The sequence below is a fragment of the Herpailurus yagouaroundi genome, unplaced genomic scaffold, assembly GCF_014898765.1.
Source record: "Herpailurus yagouaroundi ecotype Mexico unplaced genomic scaffold, PumYag 77, whole genome shotgun sequence".
NCBI lineage: Eukaryota > Metazoa > Chordata > Mammalia > Carnivora > Felidae > Herpailurus > Herpailurus yagouaroundi.
In genome coordinates, this window is record NW_024412388.1 from 32,661,347 (window position 1) to 32,686,877 (window position 25,531).

The 25,531-nt window shown below is 49.6% G+C and overlaps 1 protein-coding gene and 1 long non-coding RNA gene across 6 annotated transcripts in view; one reads left to right on the top strand and one right to left on the bottom strand.

The window, feature by feature from the left end:
- HIVEP3 (HIVEP zinc finger 3) overlaps positions 1–25,531 on the bottom strand; it is a 469,700-nt gene that overhangs the window by 234,398 nt on the left and 209,771 nt on the right. The gene's annotated exons all lie outside the window — the stretch shown is intronic.
- Positions 9,427–12,748, top strand: LOC121026948 (uncharacterized). Its single transcript, XR_005788511.1, has 2 exons — positions 9,427–9,633; positions 11,624–12,748. It is a non-coding gene; the product is annotated as an uncharacterized LOC121026948 (long non-coding RNA).

Here is a 25,531-nt window from a genome sequence, read left to right on the forward strand (position 1 = left end):
CCCCCCCCCCCCCCCAACAAACGGCATGAGTGATTGAGCACCAGGCTCTGTACTGACAGCTCAGAGCCTGGAGCCTGCGTCGGATTCTGTGTCTCTCTCCCTCTCTGCCCCTTCCCCGCTCATGCTCTGTCTCTCTATCTCTCAAAAATAAACAAAAACACTTAAAAAATTATTTAAAAAAATGACTCGGGCTTGTGCGTCCTCCTCTCTCTGCAAATATCTATCCGCACCTGGGTAGGAACAAGAAAACATTTAGCCCCAGTTGCTAAATGGCATCGTCTCCCTTCTAATTACAAGGGCAATCCTGCTGACGGAGGTGAGAGGTGCACGGCTGGTTGGGCCGCAAAGCTCCCTGCCTCCTTCTGTGTGACAGTCCACGTTTCTGTGTCCTCGGGTGAGCCAGCTCAGCAGGGTTTTCTGTTACTTGCAGCCAAACACATCATAGCTCTCAAAGCCAATCCCCTGACGTGCAGGAGAGGTTGAAAGGAGGAAACAAATGAGGAACAACAGCAAAAAAGGAACAGAGAAGAGAGAAGAAGGCGACAGCCGTCAGAAGTGATGGAGAAGGAGGACGGAAGCAGCAGCACTGGGGGTGGTTTCAGCAAACCAGTCCAGAGATCCGTGACAACAGAGACTATAAAGAAGATTTAATTGTGTACTTACTACATACCGGCACTGTTCTGAACACTTTGTACCCATCCCTTTTCTGTCCCATAGATCAACCCATTCCATGAAGTTTGTAGGAATCACATTCATGGAATTAGAGCGTGATAGAATGGGGACCCAAACTCAAGTCAAGATAGGATCAGATTCAGCTGCACATTCGGCAACAGCTCTAGGTGAGTCAGACGCTGTGGTGGGGACCGGGGGGGGGGGGGCTCTTTCCTCACATCACCCCATGTTCTCCTGATGCCAGCTTGGTAAGGTAGGGGCTGTTTCCTGCCTCCCACAGATAGAGAAACCGGGCACATAAGGGTTAAGTGACTTGCCTTGCAAGTGACCGGTAGAACTAAGCCTAGAACTCCTGTCACGGGATTTCCAGTTTAATACTCTTTCTGCTTGGTAACTCTGCCTTTTTTTATCTGCGGGGATATGAAAGAAAACATCACAGAGGGCTGATAGGCAGCTGGGAGGCCCTGTACTGGTTGCTAAAATGCTTAACTACCTCTATACCAGCTGGTACCCAGCTGCTACTCTGAGCATCCCCAAAGCCTGTGCTGTCTCCTCCTGCCGAGACACCCCCAGCCATCCAGAATCGAAAGAGTGAACTGGGGCCTCCAGGATGCTGCCCTGGTGCTACGGCCTGCATTGGCCTTGGCCAGTTGTTCCACACGTTGAATGCAGTCTCTAACAGCCATATGTTTCTTTTTTTTAATTTTTTTTTTTAACGTTTATTTATTTTTAAGAGGCAGAAAGAGACAGAGCGTGAGCAAGGCAGGGGCAGAGAGAGAGGGAGACACAGAATCCGAAGCAGGCTCCAGGCTCCGAGCTGTCAGCACAGAGCCCGATGTGGGGCTTGAACTCACGAACTGCGAGATCATGACCTGAGTCGAAGTCGGGACGCTCAACTGACTGAGCCCCCAAGTGCCCCAACAGCCATATATTTCTTTGGTGCTTCCCTCTTCTTAAAGACTTACACGGTCATTACTTCTGACCTGCACAGATATGACAGCTGAGACCCAGAGAAGAGGGCATGGCTAGTTCAGAGCTGGGCTGGGTCTAAGCCTAAGTCCTTGGACTTTCAGTCAGGTTCTTTTCTGCTATATCACTCAAAGAGGAAATTTCCCACTATGTAGAGCTAAGAACTTTAAAATAGATTAAATTAGAGAATGTTACAGAGCAGGGATGGATCTTTGTGAAAGAGGCCTGCTAGTTAAAAACAAATTCACTGTCACTGGCAAAGATTCAGTAGGCCTGAGATTTAACCAAAAGACTAAGAACGTATTAAATGTGTGATGGGTTGAATTACTACTCCTCACTATTTACTCCCTCCTCGCAGTTGGGTTCTACATCTCTACTCCTTGTCATGTGACCTCCCCGGGAGTCCTGGGAACATATGTTTCTGCTTCATTGGCTTTAGTCTAGGTTCTGTGACCTGCTTTTTCAATAAGATGATTGGGGGGTACTGTTTCCTGGGTCTGAGCAGAAGCGTTCTGATTGATTGTTAAGTTCATCTTGGCCTCTCTCTCTCTTTAACGTGTATTTATCTATTTTGAGAGAGAGAGAGAGAGAGAGAGAGAGAGAGAGAGAGAGCATGAGCAGGGGAGGGGCAGAGAGAGAGGAGAGAGAGAAACACAAGCAGGCGTTGTGCTCTCAGCGCAGAGCCTGATATGGGGCTCAATCCCACAAACCATGAGATCATGACCTGAGCCAAAACTAGGAGTCAGATGCTTAACCAACTGAGCCCATCGCTTTGGCCTCTCTTGAGTCTACCCTCTGCAGCAAGAAAACAGTGTATCTCAGGTTCCGCTGCTCCATCAGCTTGGGTCCCAGAATAGGAAGGTATGTGGAAGTCTTTAGAACCCAGAGATGCCACAGTCCTCATGTAAAGTGAGCAAGAAATAAGTGTTTATTTTCCTAAGTCATGAATACATTGGGTTGTTTGTCACTGCAGCCTAAGTGGACTGATACATGGGAAGAAAAGCATGCTTTGAAAGTTTTAACAATAAAAATTAACTGAGTTTTAGATTTTAAAGGTCTGCTACTTCTAACTAAATACCATTTTTTTCTGAGACAGAACCCAGGCACCAAGTGAGCATGTACTTAGTAGATATTTGGATTTTCCAGAAATATTTTTGCACAAACTTTTCAAAAAGGCTTGTCATCAATAAACCATGGACTGTGTGTATTAGGGAACTCCCAGGGCTTCTGGATAGATTATTCAAAAATAGAAAAAAAATCACATCTTGCCTAATAAAAGGAATTAATTCAGAAGATGATTAAATAATACATTAGAGTAAATAATACATAAGAGTAAGTACATTTAGGAGCACCACATCCAATTGAGATCATGTGTGGATTTTCACTTAAGGTTTCACGCCTCCTATTTTTGGTAATAGAATATCTAAATCAAATTCTATTTGGGGGATTGAAGCATGAAAACTTTGAAACAAACTCACCCATTCACTCCCTCTGTCTCTTTCTATCCATTCAACCATCCATTCACTCATCCAACAATCCATCTGTCCATCCATCCATCCATCCATCCATCCATCCATCCATCCATCCATCTATCCTTCATGTTCCTGATGCGAGACAAACATCAAAAGCCTCCCTTTTAATAGTCCTTATGGGAGAAGAAATTTCTGTGAAGCATATATACTTGAATCAAATCAGATTCCTGTAAGAGGACCTTCAGACACTATACTGTTCTTTCTGGCAAATGTTGGCTTCAGAATCTAAATGAAAACCACAAGTTACCCCAACAAGTCTGGTATCCTTTCAGATCACCTCAAATCTCTAAGAAGATGGTAGGACTGGCTTGGATACTTGAGCTTCCGACATGGAAATTCCATGATTTTATGGATTCACTGTATGGCAAAATAAGCCACATTGCCCCTGATGTCAAACCACCAGAAAGGTCGACAGGTTACTCTGCAGATAACCTGATATCCCAGGGTTCTGCCTGCTCGGCTATGGAGAGTTCCTAGAACTGTCTCAAAAGTTAAATGTGGACACAGTTACAGGCCCCTGAACCCAGTTTCTATGTGTTCACTGTCAGTGATGAATAGATCACAGAAGGTCTAGCGCAAGGGGAGATCTACACATGTTTGGGCTTCCTGCCATTCAAATAACAATAATGATAAAAGAATGAGCTCCTTGGCATATAAACAAAGCCCTCAGTCAGAGTGTGGACAAAAGGAAAGAGGCTGCCTGATCAGGCCCTGTCCATGTAGTCCACAAAAGAAAATCTAATGGACTCCAGAGTTTTATGAAGGCAAGAAACCTGTTCTTGTCATTGATGCTGGGGGCACAGAACTTAAACACTGGCCATGTATTCATGGAGAAACATGAGAGATCCTTTTTTTGAAAGAGGCTGCACAGACATCTCCCAAGTATACCCTTTGTGCCAGGCCCAACGGGCCACATCCACCCTCCAAGGCAATGGTGCACGGGTGTGGATGTGCTCCGGGGGACAAAGTCAGGGGGCCCCGGCACCTGACGGAGTCTCCTTCCACTGCCAGTCGCGGAGAACCCGGCCGGGTCTGTCTTTGGGTCTGTCTGCCTGTCCGTTGATGAAAGGTGACCCTGTCCTTAAGCAGGTGAAGAGTAGGTTGTGGATGAGTCTGTGACGCACTTTGCGGGGGGAGCTGGCTTTTCAGTGTGTAATTCACTTCACGTGGATCTCACTGTTTCATGACAGCCTTCAGGCCTGGGACATGAGGCTGTGGCTACCGTCGGCTTTCAGGAGAGAAGGTGTCCCCTTCTCCATCTGTGACTTCTGTTCGTTTGGAGAGAAGGCAGCTCTGGCAACAGGCACTCGCCCTGCCATCTTTGTGGAAACCCCTTTGGCCACTTTAAATACTCAGGGAATACCTGCACTTCCTTCCCTCCTCTTTCTTGCACCCCTCTTCACCGAGGCACATGCACTAGGGGGCGGACATGGAACTCGGTTCTTCCTCTGAGCTCCACGGCAGGGTTGTGAGGAAAGAGAGCGGGCAGGGGCAAGGTGACCTCCCCAAGGCCACACAGACATTGAGCAGCGCGCTGGGGAGGCCTGGGGCTCAGGCTCCTGGTTTGGCCTCTGTTTCGCCGTGCCACCCCCGGAGCGGGCAGGAGGGCTGTGTGAGTGGAGAGGCCCTGGTGCGGGCTGGGCAGCCCTGGGTGCTGGTGGCCTGCCAGCCTCAGCGCAGAGGCCGATCTGGGGCTCTCCCGGCGGCTCTCCTTGGCTGGCAAGCAGGAAGCTCTGAATCCTGGGCTGCGGTCCAGAGGGAAAGGAAAGGGGCTTCTCTGTGCTTCTGACTGACCCCATGACCATCCAGGAACAAAGCAGGGCCTCATGCTACCTCCTGCCACCAGCCTCCACCCAGCTGTTCTGGCCGCGCGGCCCCATCTCTCTGGCCTGTCTGCGGGAACACTGGGCGTTTGTCAGCTTTCAGAATCACGGCTGTGTGCCGAGGGCTCCAGGCCGCGGGGGGCGGGCCGACGGAGCCACAGGCCCTCTTGCAAATCTCCAAACCCATCACCCAGTGAAGCCAAATCCGTGGCCCGTGGTATTTAACTATGATGTGGCCTAAGAGCCCACTGGGGAGCCTCGCACCCTTCCGTGATCTGATCAGAGGAGTTCAAACAACAGATAACAGTTCGACTGTGCGTACTTCCTGGGTGTGCGGTGGAAACAGCTCCAGGCTAAAGGTCAAGGTAGGTCATTTGCTAGACCTCCCCATGGCTCACTGTCACTGTGTGCCAAATGGGAACAGGAGCAGCTCACTCTACGAGCGAACGTCTGCTGAGGGCTTCCCTGGGTCAGGCACTGTCCCAGGCACCACGTGCACTGTCCCCCGCCGGGCTCCTCTGGCCCCGTGTAAAAACACCAGGAGACAGCGGGTGTGGAATCACCAGCAAGGGTACAACGTGGCCCCACAACAGCACTGGACACAGGGCCACATCACACAGTCAACAAACCTGCCCATCCAGCAGGTGGTTCTGGAGCAGCCACATGTGCCAGTCACCGTGCACAAGTGACAATATCCCTGTCTGTCTGGAGGTGACATGATAGCACATTCAGCAAAGGCACAGAGATGGCAGATGCCGTTAGCCATGCACTGACACACACGTTGACTCTTGGCTGCTGTCAGTGACTAGAGCAGATGGAGGAGACAAGCTAAGGGAGGTGCTTGTCCCTCCCTAGAGTTGCAGTGGCCTGGGTCTGCTCTGTCCCCGCCCCTGGGCATCTGCCGTGGGGGAGGCAGGAGAGGGGAACTTGCTTCTCTGTCCCAGTGGTCCAGGTAGTCAGCGTGGGGCGGCCTCAGGAGCAGAGTCCCAGACATCCGCCACCCCGCCCCATGAGCCCCCCACCCCGGGCTGGCACAGCTGGGGGTGGTGCAGGTCAGTCTGACGGCTGGTCCTGCTCCAACACCGGATCTCTGTTCTAGGGACTGGGGTCTGGCCTCATCCATTCGTTCGTTCATTCACTCGTGCAGGCAATGTTGATGGAGCAGGAGCAGGACTGCGAGGCAGGTGCTGCCCTAGGGGCTGGGTATACTCCAGAGAGTAAAACAGGCCAAGTCCCTGCTCTTACAGAGCCTATTTTCTCATGGAGGAGACGTATTAATACATAGTATGTCAAAAATAAAGCAGGCCAAGGGGATGGAACTGGTGGGGGTGCTATGCTAAACATGGTGGTAAGGAGAGCTCTCAAAGAAGACACCTGAGCAGACACAGGAAGTGTGAGAGAGCACAAGCCAGATGTACACCCGAGGGAAGAGCTTCCCAGGCAGAAGGAATAGCATATGCATATGGCCGTGAGGCAGGAGTGTGCCGTGGAAGGGAGGAGGACGTCTCTGTCAGGCACCTCTGTTGCCTGGGCCTCTGCTCCCTGCCTCAGATGCTCCAAGACCAGATGACGGCCCCCTACCTGAATGGCTACAGCCCACACACCACTGCCTGGCTTGCCTTCGTCCCACGTCCACCTGCCGGGGCCTTCCTGAAGGGCACGGGCTGCCCAGGGGCATCTATCCATTGTGCATGTCCCCGTGCTCTCCCGGTGCCAATGCCAGGTGGCTGCAGCATAGCAGAGTCACGCTGCCCGGATTTGAATCTCAGCTCTGCCACTTTCCACTTGGGGAAGCCTGAGCAAATTGCCCTTTGTGACTCAGTTTCTTCAACTGGAAAATGGGAGTCCCGGGGCTGTAGTGAGAGCGAACGCATTACACGTGCAAAGTGCATAGGGAACAATGCTCAGCAAATATCAGTGGCAAAATATTAAGGCAAGAGAAGTCCTTTCTCCTACCCTTCTCTCCGGGTAAAGGCGGCCAGTGATGGGCGCGTGCTGCACACGGAGAAAAGTAAAAGGGCACAGGCTTTGCGGTCAGACAGATGCAGATTTGAGCCCCAGCTGGGTGCTCTTGCACAAATGACTTAACCTTTCTGAACCTCATTTTCCTCACTTCGATATGGAGATGAGGTCCGTCTCTCACAGGGTTTGGAAAAGAGTAAATGAAATGACATAATAGGACCCGAAATTGGTTCAGGGTAAGCGGTGTCACTGACGGGTGGGATCAGCCCCCCCATGGAGCTAGTGATGAGGTTTTAGGTGGGTGATCGGGATCGAAAGAAGCAACACTGGACAGACAAAAACACCCAGAAGCATAGGCCCAGAGTCTTGGAGGAGGGGCCCAAGGAGGGACAATCAGTTCACACCGTGCAGAGAGAGCCGGGGCCATCATGGAACCTGGAGCGATGCTTGGGTAGATGGGAGCTGGCCAGGTCACCGTCTGCCAAGTGGGGGCACGTGCCAAAGAGCTCAAACCGGAGCAGAGAGTCGAAGCAGATGCAGAAAGGGCCTGGAGGTTCCACCTGACCTCAGGGGGGTTGACCTGATTGTGCGGAGCTCAGGAGACTGAGCGGCTCCGATCAGCCACCAGGTCAGTTCCACAAACATGCATGGAGGGCTTTCTCGCGAGCTCTGTGGTAAGCCAGGCAAGGAAGGCAGCATGGGGCTGATTCGTGAGGCAGGAGGCAGCGGCCCTCTCCCCAGAGACCCCCCCCAGACAAGCGTCTGAGAGAAAAAAAAAGTCTGCTGGCTGGCTTAGCTCCACCGACATCTGAATGAAGAGCAGGAATAACAAAACCTGAGAATTTTAATTACAAGTTCTTGCCTCCCCATTGCTTTGTAATGCCGTTAACATCTCTGGATCTCCCAGGGGTGACTGAGAATAAAAGCCTCCTAAGACACAGGGTTATGCAGTGGGTGGAGAAGTTTCCTTTGGCTTTACAGCCAACCTGATTTAGGAGAGGAGCCGGCTGTGCGCATTTGGGTAGATCGGGCACTTCCCCAAGCTTCTCTTCCCTTTGCTGTAAAATCAGAGCTTGGAGCAGACCATTGAAGGGCCCTGATATCCGGCCAGTCTCCACCACCAGGCAGGGAAAGCTAGTGCCAGGCAAGTTAATGTGATGCTGCCCAAGTTAGAAACCCTAGGGGTCGTTCCTGATTCCTCCTTCCTGATCATTCCCCACTAACCCATAAATGCCATTTCTTAATGAGCTCCTTACCCAGCTCAATAAACGGTCGCCGAAATGAAATGAACCTGCCAGATCCAAATGGCTCCTCGTTCTGTCTCCTCTACGCTCCTAACGAGCTCTAGAAGCTGCTGCACCTTTTCCACGCAACTGCCTCGGCTCAACGCTGTCTCCCGCCAGGACCGCGGCGGCAATTTCCTCTCCAGCCTCCGCTGTGTTGCCTCCAGCTTGCTGGTGTCTTTCTCACTCTGAGACCATCCTCCGCACAGCCACGGGGGTGAGCTCTTCCCCCTCGCAAGGGCTCCTTCAAGCCCTTCTGTGGTTTCTCGGGGTCAGTGGGATAGAGACAGGCATGCTAGCCCTAACGGCGGACCCCTGCGTCCACCCCCTCCCCAGTCTCCGCCGGTCCCCAACACGCCTCCTCGCCTGAAGCCAGGCCCCGCCACTGGCAGGGTCGGAGGGAACCAAGATTTTCTTGCCTCTGAGCACTGCACATGCTGTTCCTTCTGCTGCGCCGTCCTTCTGTCACCTGTCATTGGGCAAGTCTCAGTTCCGTCGCCACCTCCCGCTGCTTTCAGCCGTCCTGCTCTAGCATCTCAGGGTAGAGTTAAGTACCTCCTCTGGCCCGTGGTGACACGTAAGACAGCCCCTTCCTGCGCCATCGTTTTCAAACCCCGACCTCCCACACCAAACTGAATCTTTGGGGCCGCAGCTGACTCGAAACCAGTGTTTGTCCTCAGGGGTCCTGCCGTGTTTTCCTGGGAGCCGGGTACAGAATAAGGCCCTGGACAGAATCACGGGAGGAAAAGTGAAGCCCTTTGGCCGAGGAGGCTGCTGTGGGCTAGGTTTCTGTCAGGCGTGGGTGTTGGGGTCAGGAAGAGTGGTGAGGAGCTGGGCCACAGGGGAACAGGCGGGCGGGCAGAAAGGGTTTGCATTAAGGAGATGACTCACACACTGACTCAAAGAGAGGACGTTGCCGGGTTGAAAATCATTGGAATGGTTTTTATCTGTCGGAATGCTACAATAAATAACATCTCCGTGTGCCACTTGACAAAAGGAGAGTGGGGAGGAGGGAAGCTGGGTGACGCAGGCTGGAGGGGCTCTCAGAGCCATTTGTGAGGGGGCAGTGGGCAGGGCGGTTTCAAGACACTCTCCAGTCACTGGGGTCCTCTCTTCCTCAATGCAAAAAAAAAAAAAAAAAAAAAAAAAAAAAGATCATCTTTCCTGAAAGCGTGGAGTCATGAGAATAACAGCCCGAGGACACTTAGCGAGGCAGAGAAGCTCCAAGCCCATCCACCTCACCCCTCTTTGATAAGAACAGCTGGCCACCTTGCTGGGGATGACATTTGTGCATGTTCTTCAGGATGAAGGGGACAGGAAATCACCCATGGCCCACGGAGGGCAGCGTCCCTCAGAAAGGGAAAAGACAAGGCCACCCCAGAATTGATGAAGGTGAGTCCTTGCAATGGTCAGTCAGGGCGAGTGACCACGGCCAGAATCATGGAAGGAAGGTCTTCCCCAAAGAGGTGCGGGGCTGGGCAAGTAGCCCATTATCTGGGGAAGGATATAGAATCTGATCTTTTTGTGCTTCCAGGACTTAAAACTAAAGCTGCCTGGCCCTGCAGGGACATGCGGAAGAAGGAGGGGATTCTGGGTCTGCAGAGGGGCAGAGAGACCCGCGACCAGATCAGGCTGAGTTGCTCCAGACACGCCGCTGCCTCTAGAGGGCGCTGTGCTTCCTCAGCGCATTCTCCCATGGGGAAGCCCAGGCCCCACCTCCCCTCCCCTCCAGCCCTTGGGTGGATACCGAGGAAGGTGGGCTCAAGGGCGACTGTGGCTATAGCAACGTGGCTAGTCCACCTTGAGGGTATGTTGTAAGGGTAAAATACAAACTGGATTTTGAAGACATGGTATGAAGAAAAAGTCACATTCGCGATTCATTTTTTTATATTAATCACATACTGAAAATATAACATTTTGGATATGCTGTGTTAAAGAAAATGTATCATTACAATTCATGTCAACTGTTTCTTCTTACCTTTTTTAATGCGACTACCAGAAAATTTAGACGATACGTGTGATTCGTATGTGAGTCACATCACTTTATCAGACAGCACTGCTCCAAAGGAATCCCTGAACTCAGAACAGGGAAAGTCAGCGCTCCGGACTTACTTGCCCTTAAGTCTATGTGTGTTGGGGGCCGGTCAGGGGGCCTCCACTTATGCACTCCGGGAGATTCTGAGGTACAGCAGCAATACCCCAAACTGAGAGGGGATGGGTCGGGCCAGCCGGTTACATAAGTAATGGGCCAGAGACCCGAGTGTTTCCATGACTTGCTCAAGCAAATGAATAAGATTTTGGCTTAGGATCAAGCCTCATAAATTCTAGACTAATCGTCCTACCATCCCATCCCAGTTTACACAGAAAACACTTTTCTGAAACCATTAGTCATTTTAGAGAGGGAGCCACAAAACAGGGTCCTGGTTAGGGCACAGGTTTTTACAATTTCTTTTGCTAGCAGGTAATGTAATCATCTCCATCAAACTCCTGCAGCCCAAACAAAACTGGACGTTAATGCCTGCCCTGGCATGATGACACATCCAAAAGAAACACAAATCGAGTTTCCACAGAGCTTTGAAAAGCACTGTGAATTCTTGACTGGGGTCTCCCAAGAAGGTAGCAAAGGGAATTACCTGGCACATGTCAGAGCCAAGCTTCTTTAGTATCCTTGGCCATGATTCTCTCTCATCCAAGTGACACTCCAGGACCGCTGCTCTGATCCCTCCCTGCCCCTTCCTCAAACCTGCCCCGACATCCTTCTTCAGACCCCTCTCCTCCCTGGCCATGCTCTTCTCGGTCCCCCTCTGGCAGCTTTCCCATTGTGCCAGCCCTCCAGAACTTTCTGATAAGATCGGTTCAGCTTCTCTCTCTGCTTTCAGTTCTCCTGTCTGCCTGCCCATCTGATCAACCCAAGAGGCCCTAAAGCTGACTGAGTGGACAAGGAATGGGTGTGGGGGTTGGGGAGGGCCCCGGGTGTGTGTATGTGTGGGGAATCCACATCCAGAGTTTTCCATACTTTGAGCAAGTAAACTCACTGCTAGGAATCTGGAATAGATCAATAGGGCAACAGATCAAGGATTTACCTACAGAGATGTTTTACCAGAGCACTGTTTATAACAGAAAAAAAAAAAAAATTGGACACAACCTGAACATCCAACAAGGATTAGTGGTGAAATAAATTATGATTCTGTAAAATGGAATCTTGGGAAAATACTAAAACCTCTGTTTCTGAAAATACTTATTAATGCGGGACATGGCCCATGATAACATTAAATGAAGCAACAACAAAAACAGTACAAAGCTGTATACAAACTACGATACTGGTTTTGTTTCAATTTATATATGTATATAGAAAAATACTTCTCTGACTCCCCTACTCCAGGCTTTTTCCAGCCTCCTTGGATCAGTAAGAACCCAGGAGAAGACAATTAACAAGCACAAAGTCAGGGGACTCTTTCGCGGCGCCACCTCCTTGTCTTTGGCTGTGATGAGGAGAGGACACGACATGGAGTCCCTGAACCCAGCCCAGCTCAGTCTGCAGCTCCCCAGGGCACCCCCACCCCGCATCCCGGAGGAGCAGGGAGAGTGCCTGGCCCCATGCCAAAAGACATCACCTTTGCTACATGTTCCAGGGAGTCAACACCCAGAACAGGGTAGCATCAAGGCCCGGATTTGCAAACAAGAGCAACCCTTACAAGGAGATGCACAGCAGAAAGAGAACTCTGCCTGGGAGACAGGCGACCTAGGCTCAAGGGCAGGCTCCGGTGGAGGATGTGGGCTCGGGCAAGCTCTCGGCCCTGCTAAGCGCCAAGTGTGCTTCTGTGAAATTAGGTTGCCAACACCCACCCCGTTCGAGTCGAGTCAGGGAGACGCGGTGAGAAAACCAGACAACAGGGAGAGGCAGCGGGGCAGGCTCCCTGGGCCTGAATCCTGGCTCCTCATCAAGAAACCGGGGTTAATAATGGTACTTGTATCTGCTCTACAGGTTGTTGAGAGGATTAAAGGAGTCAGTACAAGTGAACTATGTGAAAAAAGCCCGGCTCACAAGAGGCACTCAGTAAATGTGAATTTCCTGTCTCCCAGTTACATTTCTGGAGGACTTTCTCCATCATCTGCTCAGGGTCTGCACTAGCCCTGGGGCTGCTCATTTAATCCTCGTCTGTTCCTATGTTACACCTCACGGTCCACTTCCCCTCGCCCGCTGTTCCTCTAGACCAGGAGTCTGCACACGAGACGTCCCGGGTCAAATCTCATCTGCCACCTGCTTTTGTAAATAAAGTTTTATTGGAACACAGTTCCACTCATTCATTTCTGTGTTACTCGTGGCTGCTTCGGCATTATGGCGGCAGAGCTGAGGCGTGGCGACAGAGACCACATGATCCACAGAGTGTAAAATATTTACTATCTGGCCTCTTACAGAAAAAGTCCTCTGGCTTCTGCTCTTAGACCAACATTGTCCCATAAAATATAATATGGGTGATATTTGTAATTTTCTAGTAGCCCTGTTGAAAAAGGAAAAACGTGGTGAAATTAATTATAGTAAAGTATCTCAGTTAACTCAATAAATGCAAAACACCATCATTTCATTGAGTAACAGATATTAAAAAATAATTAGTGAGGTCCTGGAAACAGTGCTGGCAATGGCCACACACACTACAATACCACAGTAGTACCTTATGGGATGCAAAGGTTAAAGTGAGCTGTAGTATTTCCCGAACAGTAAAGTGTGTTTAACGGGAAAATGCTCTACACTGCTTTAGTTTTTAAATTTACATTGAAATGAAAATTACAAATCCCGTTCCTCAATTGCACTGGTTATGTTTCAAGTGACTATCATGTTGGACCATGCAGACCTGGACCGTCAGCCCTCCCTACACACGCTATACCCTTTCCACATGCACACAGCAGACTACTTTGTATGTGGCTTCATTCAGACACAAGGTTATTTTCAAGCTTGGAGAGAAGAATGTTTGGTGACGAGCAGGGCAGAGGGAGTGGGAGAAATAAAGAGGTGGGGGGGGGGCAGTGGGTAGATGTCCCTAGGGACCCTGACTGGTCCTGAGCCCCTGTGGAGAGAGAGATCAGAGACAGAAGCCGAGGGGCCTCGTGTGACTTTGGGCCAAAGCAAAGCTGATTTGGGGCTCAGGTGACAAAGTGCCACCGATCTCTGTTCAGAGTCCAGACTGCCCTGTGTGTGAGTACCGGAGGCCTCGGGGCCATCCAGATATAGTCCCCTGGAAAGGTATGGCCACCACCTGATAGGTGGAGGCAGGAACAAGGCTTCTCTAAGCAGCTTCTAGGCCAGATGTGCATAAGCAGGGGCCAGAGCAGAAAGGCAGGAAGGTGAGCACAGCCTGCGTGTGGGGTTGTGGGTATGTGAGAGATGCCGTGGAAGACACCTCGAAATTACCAGGGGACAGTTTGGGCTGTATCCAGATGAGCACAGACCCAGACAGGCACAGTGGCCACCCAAGGCTGCCCAGCCAGTCACCCCTAGCAGAAGGTCAGAAGCCAGGGCCCTAGCAGGGAGGAGGAGGCGAGGCCTGAGCAGAAGGAAGTGACAGGGCTGTTCCCCTTCCCAGGAGGGAACAAAGCACAGTGGATCCTGCTGTTCTGATGTGCTCTGGGCAATGCCAAGTCCATTCGTTACAGGGAAGCACAGGTGAGTCACCAGGCATCCTGTTAGCAATGGTGTCCCGGGATGCGGTCCAGGTAATTAGCGCCCTGGGCACAAGAGTTTCTCGATACTGTATCCCATCCACGGGAGAGAAATGTGCAGCAAGCCAGGGATGGTGTGAATCATCCTGCTGGAAACGAATGCCTCACGGAACAAGGAAAACTCCAAACAAGTGTCTCTAAACTTGCCCCTGGAAAGGAGGGCACATCAGCCAGCTGTTCCTTTCTCCTCCGTCTCAACTTGCGAGGCCGCTGGGCCCAGCCTTCTACCCGCTGAAGCAGAATCCCACGTCCCCTCCCAGTCCCCAGGTCCCCTGCTCTCTGTCCCCAGAGGTGCCCAGTGAGTCAGCTCCAGCTTGCGCTCCTTGCCTGCTCCTGGTAGCCCCTGCAGGTGCCCCCTGCTCGGGCACCACCGCCCGGCCAGCCCCCTTCACAGCTCACGGCACCACGCCTGCAGCCATGAAACCAGTTGTGGAATCGTGGCACCTGAGTCCGAGCCAGGACTTGCCCTGAGCTTCCCAAAGCTGGTGGATTAGAAGGTTATTTCAGGTGGATCTAGCTGTGTGATCCCGGGCATGATACCCAACCTCTCTGCGCTTCGGTTTGCTCATCTGCAAAATGGGGACAATAAAGTACCTTCCTCAAGACGTTGCCGGGAGGATGGAATGAGGCCACGTGTGCACAGTGCTTAGGAAAGCGCTCGGTTCAACAGTTGTTAGCTATCGTCCTTCCGAAGACAAACTTTCGCATTTTATTTATAGTCATCAGTTTATTTTAATAGGAGTTAGAGAAAGTCAAATCAAACCCATGACCTTACAGACCTTATTGTTTATGTCGAAGCTGAGTTCCAAAAAATAATAATAATCAACATGAATATATTTAAAGAAGAATGTAAATGAACAACAGCACAAGGGGCAGGCTAGCATGGCAGGCATTGTGAAGGTGGAGCCCACAGACTATTTGGGAAACACTGATCCAGTCTGAACCCTCCAGTTCACTGAGGAGGAAACTCTAAACAGGAAGTGGAGGGCTGGGACCTGGGCCACCAGAGGAGTCACCAGCTGGGCTGGGACCAGACCACTGGTTGTTCTCCCAGCCTCCCTCCCACATTCTCTCCTTCCGTCATGCTGCCTCATAAGAGACTCGGGAGGGCTTCATTTGAACAAGTACATTTAAAAGAATCTTATGAATACTTGGCTTGTCACCAATAGTTTGACACACGACACCTGGGTCAAAGCCCATGTAACGTAAAACAAAATATCCCCTTGGAATAAAAACAACCCGTCTATGAAACAGGGTCAGGTGTTGTTTTCTGACTCCCGTGTCCAGGGGACTGGTGGGACTGGCTTCTCTGGTTCTGCCACTTTCTCGCTGTGTGACTGTGGGCATGTTGCTTACTTAACCTCTCTGTGTTTCTTGTAACATTTATTTATTTCTGAGACAGAGAGAGAGAGACAGAGCATGAACGGGGGAGGGGCAGAGAGAGAGGGAGACACAGAATCGGAAGCAGGCTCCAGGCTCTGAGCCATCAGCCCAGAGCCCGACGCGGGGCTCGAACTCACGGACCGCGAGATCGTGACCTGGCTGAAGTCGGACGCTTAACCGACTGCGCCACCCAGGCGCCCCAACCTCTCTGTGTTTCTGTTTTCAGATCTGCAAAATGCGATATGAGGTGGTAAACCCAGTACATGGAAGCACTTGGCAAAAGTGAGTTTCCTGGGGGGTCTGGGTGGCTCCGACTTTGGCTCAGGTCACGATTTCGCAGATTTGTGAGTTCCAGCCCCGTATCAGGCTCGCTGCTGTCAGCACAGAGCCCACTTCGGATCCTCTGCCCTCTCTCTGCCCCTCCCCTGCTTGTACTCCCCCCAGAAATAAATATGTTTAAAAAGTGAGTTTCCTTTTTTTCCTCCTCTGAAAAGCAAGACCAAGCACCCTTAAGACACATATGCACCTGCTGGCCGTGGAAGAATCCATAATGAGGTCAAATCCCATGTAACGTAAAATCATTGCAACTCCCCATCTCTTCCCACAGTAAGTCTCTGGGCCCCAACAACGTGGCCCCTTCCCACCACACCAACTTGATTTCCCTGACCCCTACACCCATCCTAGAGTGTCTCCTGCTCCCTCGCTGCCCCATGAACAAGATGCACCCGTTAGGACACCAGCACTCCCCCCACCCCGTGTTCTCTCTCCAACATCAGCTCAGACTCATCTTCCAAAAACCCTTATCTGATTAACCCTTACCTTACTCCCTGAAAGTGCACAATCTACGCTTTCCTACAGAACAAAGTCCAAACGTCCTGCTGTGTTCACAGTCCCTCAACGCCTAGCCCCATCCTCCTCTCAAAATTCATCCTAACTCCTTCCCCGTAACACAGACATATATATGTGTGCACACACGCACACACATAACACACACATACACACACACACACACACACACACACGCACACACACAGTCTACACTCGAGCCGGTCGGATCCACTCACTGTTCCTCGAGTAGCCCATGGTCCTTCATACCTGCTCACTTTTGCACCTGCTACTCTTCCCTGGAACACCCTATTCCCTTTCTGTGAGAGGAAAATTCCTTCTGATCTTTTGACACCTTGATGAAATGGCTGAAGTTGGGCATTTTGTTTTGCAAATTCCCACCTCCCCTCATTTCTTGCAGCTAGGTGACTATGCCTTGGCCAATAAGATGTAGGTGCAAATCACTGGGTAGAACTACCAAGAAGGCTTTGTGAAAGGAGCACAGATAGCTGCATGCCCTTCTGCCTTTCTCTTGTTCCTTTATGTACAATGGATGGGATGTGATGGCTGGCGCTCTAGTAGCCATCTTGGAACATGAGGTGACTTTGAGGATGGAGCCATGCTCTGTGGATGAAGGGAATGAGGAGAGGACTTTGGGATATTGCTTATATGGTGGAAATCGCCATATACCAAGTCTAGGCTGACTACCTTTGGTTCCCTAAGAGGAAAGAAAATAAATCCTTATGTGTCTAAGTCACTGCTATTTTAGTTTGTTGTTATATGCAGAAAATCTAATCCCATCCAATACAGCAGACCTACCATTTCCTGAGTTGTCTCCTACTCATCTCTCCAGATACACACTTCCCTTCCCCACTCCCAAACCCTGCCTCCAAACCTATTTATTTATTTTGTATTTCCTCAAGCATCATGCTTTTCTCAGGCATCACCCCTTCTGCACTCTCTCCAGTGCCCCTCCTAGACCACCTGGGAATGCCCCTTTGCTTTCTAGACCCTGCTCAAAAGACACCTCCTCCATGAAGCCTTTCCAGACTCACTCTCCACACCCTCATCAGGAAGAAGTGACCAGTCTTCTGTCCTGTGTGCTCCCAAATATCTACCATGGCACCTCTATCATGCCATCATTTACTTGTCCACCTGCACCTCCCAGGTCCTGGGGTGCTTGAGGCAGGAGCCAATCATTCACCTCTGTCTCCGGCCTCTGGGCATAAAAGAAGTTGTTCAGGAAACCTTCCCCGAGACGACTTCATCTCCCATGTCCTTGGGAGAACACGGGGTCTCCCGCAGAGCAACGGGGCTGCTCTTGGGTGCGCTGTCCCCTAGGAGACCCCAGGAAATGTCTGCCGAGTGCATGACTGAATGTGTAACTCAGCCTCCCTTCCAGTCTCCCTGGTGCTCATGGAAACCTTCTCTAAGGCTCCGACTTCCACCCACCACGGCTGTGCCTATGGCCACCTGTCCCTCCCCAGTTCCCTTCCCTGATGTATGAGTGGGTGCTCATGTCCTAGAGTGGGAGGCTCAAGAAGTGAAGGGGAAAACACCCAGCTGCTGCCATCCTGAAACCTGTCCTCCTGACGGCCACCGGCTGCTGGGAACATGGAAACAGCTGTTGCCAGGACACCAGGGAGCAGGGGGAGGTGGCCAGCCTTGCAGAAACTCTCCTGGCTGAGTTCTCCCCTTCTACCGTAACTCTGATGTCGAGAAAGGTCAGGTTCCGTGCGATTCAAATCTACACCATGGCAGTTCCCCTTAAGTTTGCTGCCTATGCTGAAGATAGCTGGACAGAAAATAGAGCGAGGTGGGAGAACGATCAGAACCATACCAGGAAATGCAAAGTAGCTGTGTTTGAATGCATTTTTGCCACCCCCAGCGCCCTGCAGTGACGGCAGTTGTGTCCCTGAAGGACAGGGAGATGAACAAGCAGGAGAGGAGAAGCTTGAGGAAACCTGCGTTCTGTTCTTCCAGATGTGGATGGCCACCGTCTATGGCAGGATGGTTGGACAACTTCCCTAGAAGGCTAATGATCAATGGGAATTACAGGGAGGAGGATTTCAGTTCAACTTAAGGAAGAACTTCCCAAGCATCAGTACTGGCCCACACAGGAGTGAGCTGTCCCGGAAGGCTCCTGCCCCGTGTGCCATGAAGCCAGTGGACATACTCAGGATCACACGCCATCACAGAGAGCTTGGGTTCTGGGAATCTGGGGCCTGCTACCCTCTAGGCCTTCCCAGGACATCTGTGCAGCCTGTTCCCAGGAATGCTAATCCCTCTGACACCTTGGTCAGTTTTCTGGGCATCTTCTGCCTTATCTGGAAGGCTCCCTATTTGCACAGTGGTCCCACTAACGGCTTGGGCTGGTGTTCCGACTGCTCTAAAGGTCCTTTTCTTAATCTGACTACTCCTCTGGTCCATCACTTCTCTGCCCAATGCTTGGGTTTCATGACTGGTTCCTATGGGTCATGCATAGAGAGGCAGAGAAGCTGCCTGCTGGAGAGGCCACTAGAACAAGCGAGTGGATAGTGAGCTGTAGAAGGAACACTGGGGCTCTGCACCTCCCATCAGTGATAGCATTCATTCATTCATTTATTCACAAAATATATAATGAACACCAACTATGTGCTAAGTACAACTCTGGAATGTGATCAAATAAATCCAGGGAAGACTGAGTTTACTGAAGTAGAAAGTTTTCTGTCCTGCAGGATTCAGAACTTTTCCCACTTTAACAGGCACTGTGACTCCCCTGCGGAGGGGGGAGCTCAGCACACAAGCCCTTTGAGCAAGAAAGAATACTGCAGAAAATTTTGAAAATATAGAAAACCACCAAGAAGAAAAATAGAAGCCACTGGTAATCCCACCACTCAGAAATTGCTCTGACAAACATTTTGGTATTTATCCTTTAAATATTTTTATATACACGTATATAGGTTTTTTTTTTTTTTAATGTTTACTTTTGAGAGAGAGGGAGACAGAGCACAAGCAGGGGAGAGACAGAGAGAGAGGGAGACACAGAATCTGAAGCAGGCTCCAGGCCCTGAGCTGTCGGCACAGAGCCCGACGCGGGGCTCGAACTCCTCGACCACGAGATCATGACCTGAGCCGAAGTCGGACGCTTAACCGACTGGGCCACCCCGGTGTCCCCGAAGGTATATAGTTTTTCCCCTAAATTTGTATCACTCTGTGTATGCCTTCTTTTCTCACTTCTTATATCACAAGTATCTTCCCATTTGTTAAACAGTATTCTGGGATACCATTTGTATTTGCCAAATTGGTATGCCACTGCGTGTATGTACCAGAACTCACAGGACAAATTCCCACATTCTTGTGTGCTTGGATCATTTCACGATTGCAAACGATGGTACGAAGAGCATCCTTCCAGGCTCTCCTACCCATTTGTTAGTGTAAATCCCTGAAAGACACTTGACAGGTGAAAATGTACAACTATTCCATATACGCTGTCAGAATGCCTCCATGACGTTTGTAGCGATTTTCGCGTTTACAAAGTGCTTGTTTAGAGTCGTCCAGGACCCCGCACTCTACACAACACTATGAATGGTAGGATTTATAACCAAACACTTGCCAAGTTGACTCATAAAAATGGCATCTCATTATTGTAACTTGCCTTTTTTTTTTTTTTTAATCATTAGGCAAACTTAACTTTTTCCATTTTCACTGGGCTTTTTATATTTCCTTTGTGCATTGCGTATTTACAAAATCTTATTGTGGAATAATTTTATTTATTTATTTTTTTAATTTTTTTTTCAACATTTATTTATTTTTGGGACAGAGAGAGACAGAGCCTGAACGGGGGAGGGGCAGAGAGAGAGGGAGACACAGAATCGATCGGAAACAGGCTCCAGGCTCCGAGCCATCAGCCCAGAGCCCGACGCGGGGCTCGAACTCACGGACCGCGAGATCGCGACCTGGCTGAAGTCGGACGCTTAACCGACTGCGCCACCCAGGCGCCCCTGTGGAATAATTTTATACTCAGAGGAAAATTGCAAAGATAGTACAGAGAGTTCCCATAGACACTGCACCCAGCTTCCATTAACGTTAACATCTTCCTCAACCATGGTATGTGAGCCAAAACTAAAATGATTAACGTTGATACAACACTATTAACTAACTTCCAGACTTTGTTTGGAGTTCATTGGTTTTTCCACTAATGTCCTTTTTCTGTTCCAGGATCTAATCCAGGATCCCACATTGCCTTTAGTTTCATATCCCCTTACTAACCTCTAATCTGTGACCGTCTTCAGTCTTGTTTTTCATGCTCCTGATATTTCTGGAGAGTCTGGGGCCCTGTCCCTCATTGACATTGTAGGATATCCCTCAATATGGGTTTTTCTGCTCTTTTCTCGTAATTAGTCCTGGGTCATAGGTTTTGGGGAAGAATACCACAGAGATGAAGTGCTCCTTTCCTTGCATTATTTCTGGGGTCACATGACAGCCATGTCAGTTAGAACTGGTGATGTTAACCTTGATCGCTTAGTTAAGCTGTTTCTGCTAGGTTTATCAAGTATGAAGTTTCTATTTGCCCGGCCATATGCTATTCTTTCGAAATGAGTCACTAAGTCTAGCCCACCCTCAAGGGAAGAGAGTTTAAGCTCCATCTGCTGGAAGGGGAGTAGCATATATCATCTGGAATTCTTCTGAAAGGAGATTTGTGCCTTCTTCCCTATTTATTTATTCATTCAATTATTTATTTGTAATAAATGTACCCATGGGTTCTCTGGGTTATCATTCTAAACAATCATCATTTATTTTGCTGCTTGCATCACTTCAGCTTTGGTCAGTCAGTTGGCCCTTGCGTTCTTGCATCCTTTAGACACACCTTTATCTTTGGCCACTGTTTCTGTTCTTAAGTTTCTGGAACCATAAGATGTTTCAGGCTCATTTTGTATAGTCCTTGCCCAGCCCCCAGAATCAGCCATTTCTCCAAGGAGCTCTGGTTCCTTTTCTTGGAAAGTAGTATTCGGAAACTAAGATCTGGCACCGGGTGTGCTCATTTCTAGCAAAGTGTCAAGCTGGTGGAGACAGAGAGGCAATATATGTGTGCATCCTAACCCACGCACAAACACGTCTCTATTTACTTCTGCATCTATTGTACGTATATTGGAAATACGTCCCAGTGCCGCTACTAACTTAGCCTCCTGACAGATTTTTTTTTTTCCCCCAGAAAATTAAATTAGATGATGTATTCTAGCCTATGCAGAAAGCACTCAGTCGGTGCTGGTTGAGTGAATGAGAAGGAAGCTCATCACATGCCATGTCCCCTCTCTAGTTCAAATACACATGCCACACCTTATGAGCTTGGGCCCTTACCAGGTCTCAGCATTTTAAAAATGTTCACCTTAATACTTTTTCTAAAATCAATACATTCTTTTATAGTCAATAAAATAAAACAGTGGGTTTAAAAACAAAACAAACAAACAGGGGCGCCTGGGTGGCTCAGTCACTTGAGCGTCCGACTTCGGCTCAGGGCATGATCTCGCTGCTCGTGAGTTCGAGCCCCGCGTCGGGCTCTGTGCTGACAGCTCAGATCCTGGAGCCTGCTTCAGATTCCGTGTCTCCCTCTCTCTCTGCCCCTCCCCGTTCATGCTCTGTCTCTCTCTCTCTCTCTCTCTCTCTGTCAAAAATAAATAAACATTAAAACAAAATTTAAAAAACCAAGCAAACAGCATGTATGCTCTTCCCTAAAATGAGTAAGTACTTCCCAGGCTTGCACTAAGGATCAATGTGGATAAAAACACACACAAGCTGGAAGTTCCTGGCATAAAATCGGTACTTACTAGATATCAGCTCCTGGGGCACCTGGATGGCTCAGTTGGTTAAGCGTCTGACTCTTAATCTTAACTCAGGTCATGATCTCGCGACTTGTGGGATCAAGCTCCACTTCGGGCTCCTTGCTGACTACGCAGAGCCTGCTTGGGGTTCCCTCTCTCCCTCTCTTTCTGCCCCTCCCCTGCTGATACTCTCTCTCAAAATAAATAAACAAACATTAAAAAAAAATAGGTGTTGGCTTCCATCCTTCTCCTTTTCTCTCTCTGATTCTTCCAGAAGCTACATTGTGGAACTGATTTAAAAAAAAAAAAGTCTTCCTCTCCCTTTTTTTCCTGGTGTGAGCAGGATGGCCATGGCAAAAAAAAAAAAAAAAAAAAAGAAAAGAAAAAAAGTCATCATCAAATGAGCCCTTTTTTGTCACTCAGAAGCCTCCCTACCTACGGTCCTCCTGAGGTGGAGGTGTCTTTGCAGGAACATTCTTGAGGAACACAGAGCACCCACTACCAAAGCCCAGGTGTGCAGGTGTCTCCCAACCAGTGCGGGGCCCCAACTGGGGTTCCAGCCTCCTCTGCTCATTTCATTTCTTTTTAATTTTTTTTTAACATTTGTTTATTTTTGAGAGAGATGGAGCATGAGTGGGGGAGGGGCAGAGAGAGAGGGAGACGCAGAATCCGAAGCTGTCAGCACAGAGCCCGACGCGGGGCTCAAACTCATGAACCGTGAGATCATGACCTGAGCCGAAGCCAGACGCTTGACCGACTGAGCCACCCAGGCACCCCTCCTCTGCTCATTTCTAACCAGGGCCCAGCTGCGGTCACTCCCCTGAACCTTCATGACTGGCCCTGGAAGCCCATGAGCGACAGGGTCTGCAGCTTTGTGGCAAGCGAAGCCAAGCACCTGCTCTTCAGACAAGTCTCCATCTCAGCGGTCCCAGACTAAATTCCGTGTTTCTACCCAAGATGAACTCCTCTGGGAGATTTTCCCCTTCCCTTCTTCTAGGAGGTGGAAAGAAAGAGAATTTTTTAATCAAATACTTCATTTCATTTAAGCAAATTAAAGAGAACCAGTAAGGGAGAGAGGAAATATTTTGCACTCCTGGAAGCAAGAATGCAGAGATGTTCAATCGTGGCGACAAAAGTCACTGTCCGGGAAAACTTACTATTTTCAGCAAAAGCCAAAGGGAACTAAGGGCTCTAGAAATACTGACTTTCTTTTTTTTTTTAATTAGCATTTTGTCAGAGAGTTTACTTTCCACATGAGCTACATTCTCTTCTAGCGGGTTTACAACCAAGCCCCTTTCTTCCATGCATGCCCTTTTCAAAAGTATTAAAGTGCTTTATTCTTATAATATCCTGTAGGGCTGGCTGGGTTATGTCCGCTCTGGAGTTGGTATGGAGAGAGTCCTCCCTTTCTGGCCCATGGTCAGAGAGCACTGGACATCTCTCACCTGGAGCTTTATTCCCAATTTTCCAACTGATCTCTTCCTTTGTTCCCTTTAATGTGGTACTTCTCAGTGCCTTTAATACTCTCATGATCTTCCAAGAGTGAAATAGCTATATAATCTCCTAAGTATATATCCTAAACTTATGTGGTCATGGAGGGACGCCTGGGTGGCTCAGTCGGTTAAGCATCTGGCTTCAGCTGAGGTCATGATCTCACGGTTTATGGGTTCGAGCCCTGCATCAGGCTCTGTGCTGACAGCTCAGAGCCTGGAGCCTGCTTCGGATTCTCCCTCTCTCTCTGCCCCTCCCCCACTTGCACTCTGTCCCTTTCCCTCCCCAAAATAAACAAGCATTAAAAAAAGTTTTTTGGTTTTTTTTTTTTAGGGGCGCCTGGGTGGCGCAGTCGGTTAAGCGTCCGACTTCAGCCAGGTCACGATCTCGCGGTCCGGGAGTTCGAGCCCCGCGTCGGGCTCTGGGCTGATGGCTCGGAGCCTGGAGCCTGTTTCCGATTCTGTGTCTCCCTCTCTCTCTGCCCCTCCCCCGTTCATGCTCTGTCTCTCTCTGTCCCCAAAATAAATAAACGTTGAAAAAAAATTTTTTTAATAAAAAAAAAAGTTTTTTTTTAACTTATGTGGTCATGGAATTCTCTATTCAGAGACATCTTTTAACATCTCCCAGGCTATGGGGTTCTTCCAGGAGCCCAGTTTGGAAAATGCTGATCTATAAGCTACACCCCCAACTCCTCAGATGCACTCAAGGCTTTCCATTATCTGGTGTATGGCTCCCTTTCCAGGCTCACTTTCTGTCTCTCTCCTTTCTTCTGCTGCCACTCATGTTCGAACTTCCTGCAGACCCCTAAACAAAACTGTCTTATTTCTACCTTTAACACATTTCTTCTTTTTTAAAAACTTAGCAAGGATTAGTTTCTATTGCTTACGATCAAAAGACCCTAATTTCTATAGCCATGAAGAAGAGTTTAAAAATACTTGCAGTCTAAGAAACACAGGATGAAAATGAAAAAAAAAAATTGTCAGATACATTTTCATAGGGGGATTAATGCTCAGAAAACTCCGGGAAAAACTTCAGCAAGATCTGAGTGGTGTCTGAGGCACTGCACACATTATTGTGGCTCAGATGTTAAGAAAGCCCTTTGTGAAATTCAGGGGCTGTGAGTCCATACGATGTTGGTTGTGTTAACCGGGAATGTGGGTGTCCACGTTCCTCAGAAGCAGCCATCACCAGTCCCACTCCGCAAACAGCCTCTTCCAGAGCTTTGGATCTGCCAGGGCCCAGAGCATCAATTTCTGACCATGCCGTGCTCAGAGTGCTTCCTTAAAAGCCATTTCACAAAGGTTTCCCAAAAGAGTATTTTATCTCTCAAAGCAAATAAAGAAGGGTGCAGGGGGGGGCATTTCTAAGTAGCCCTAGACCCTTTGCAGGATGACTTTGCCATTTCTTTCATCAAGGGGGGGTCTACGTCCCCTCCGCTTGAACCTGGCTGGCCTTGAGTTTTGCTTTATCCCGAAGAATGGGGCAGCAGGGATGTTGCGCCAGTTCTTGCCCAGGACTTAAGAGACCTGGCAGTTTCACACTCTTGGAATCCAGAGACCATCATTTTGAGAGGCCACGTGGACGAGAACTGCCAGCACCGAGCCCCGAGGCATGCGAGTGAGGCTCTATGGGACCCCCTGGCTCAGCTCAAGCAGAGCTGAATGAAGCTATGGGCGTGAGCCCAGCCACATCCAGCAGAGAACTTCCCAGACAGAATTGCGAGACGTAATAAACCACCGGTCTGAGCTACTAAGTTTTGGGGTATTGTTATGCGGCAACAGGGTAGCAGAAAACTTCAGAAGGAAAAGGCTCAGAACTAAGGAGGGAGCTCAAGGGTAGTCAGAAGAGGGGAGGAAATGCCAAAAGCAGGGCAGAGGCCCCCTTCACAAAATCTGCAAAGCCGTGAGGAATCAGGGGTGAGAGGGCGGCCTGCGTGGGGACGCGTCTTCCCTGTCCCACCGGCAGTGTGCCAGCTGGTACCCACCCTGAGACCAAGGAAGGAATCAGCCACCTACCTGACCTCCCTTCACCCTTTCTTCTACGTTGTCAGGCCCTGAACCATGATGCGGGGG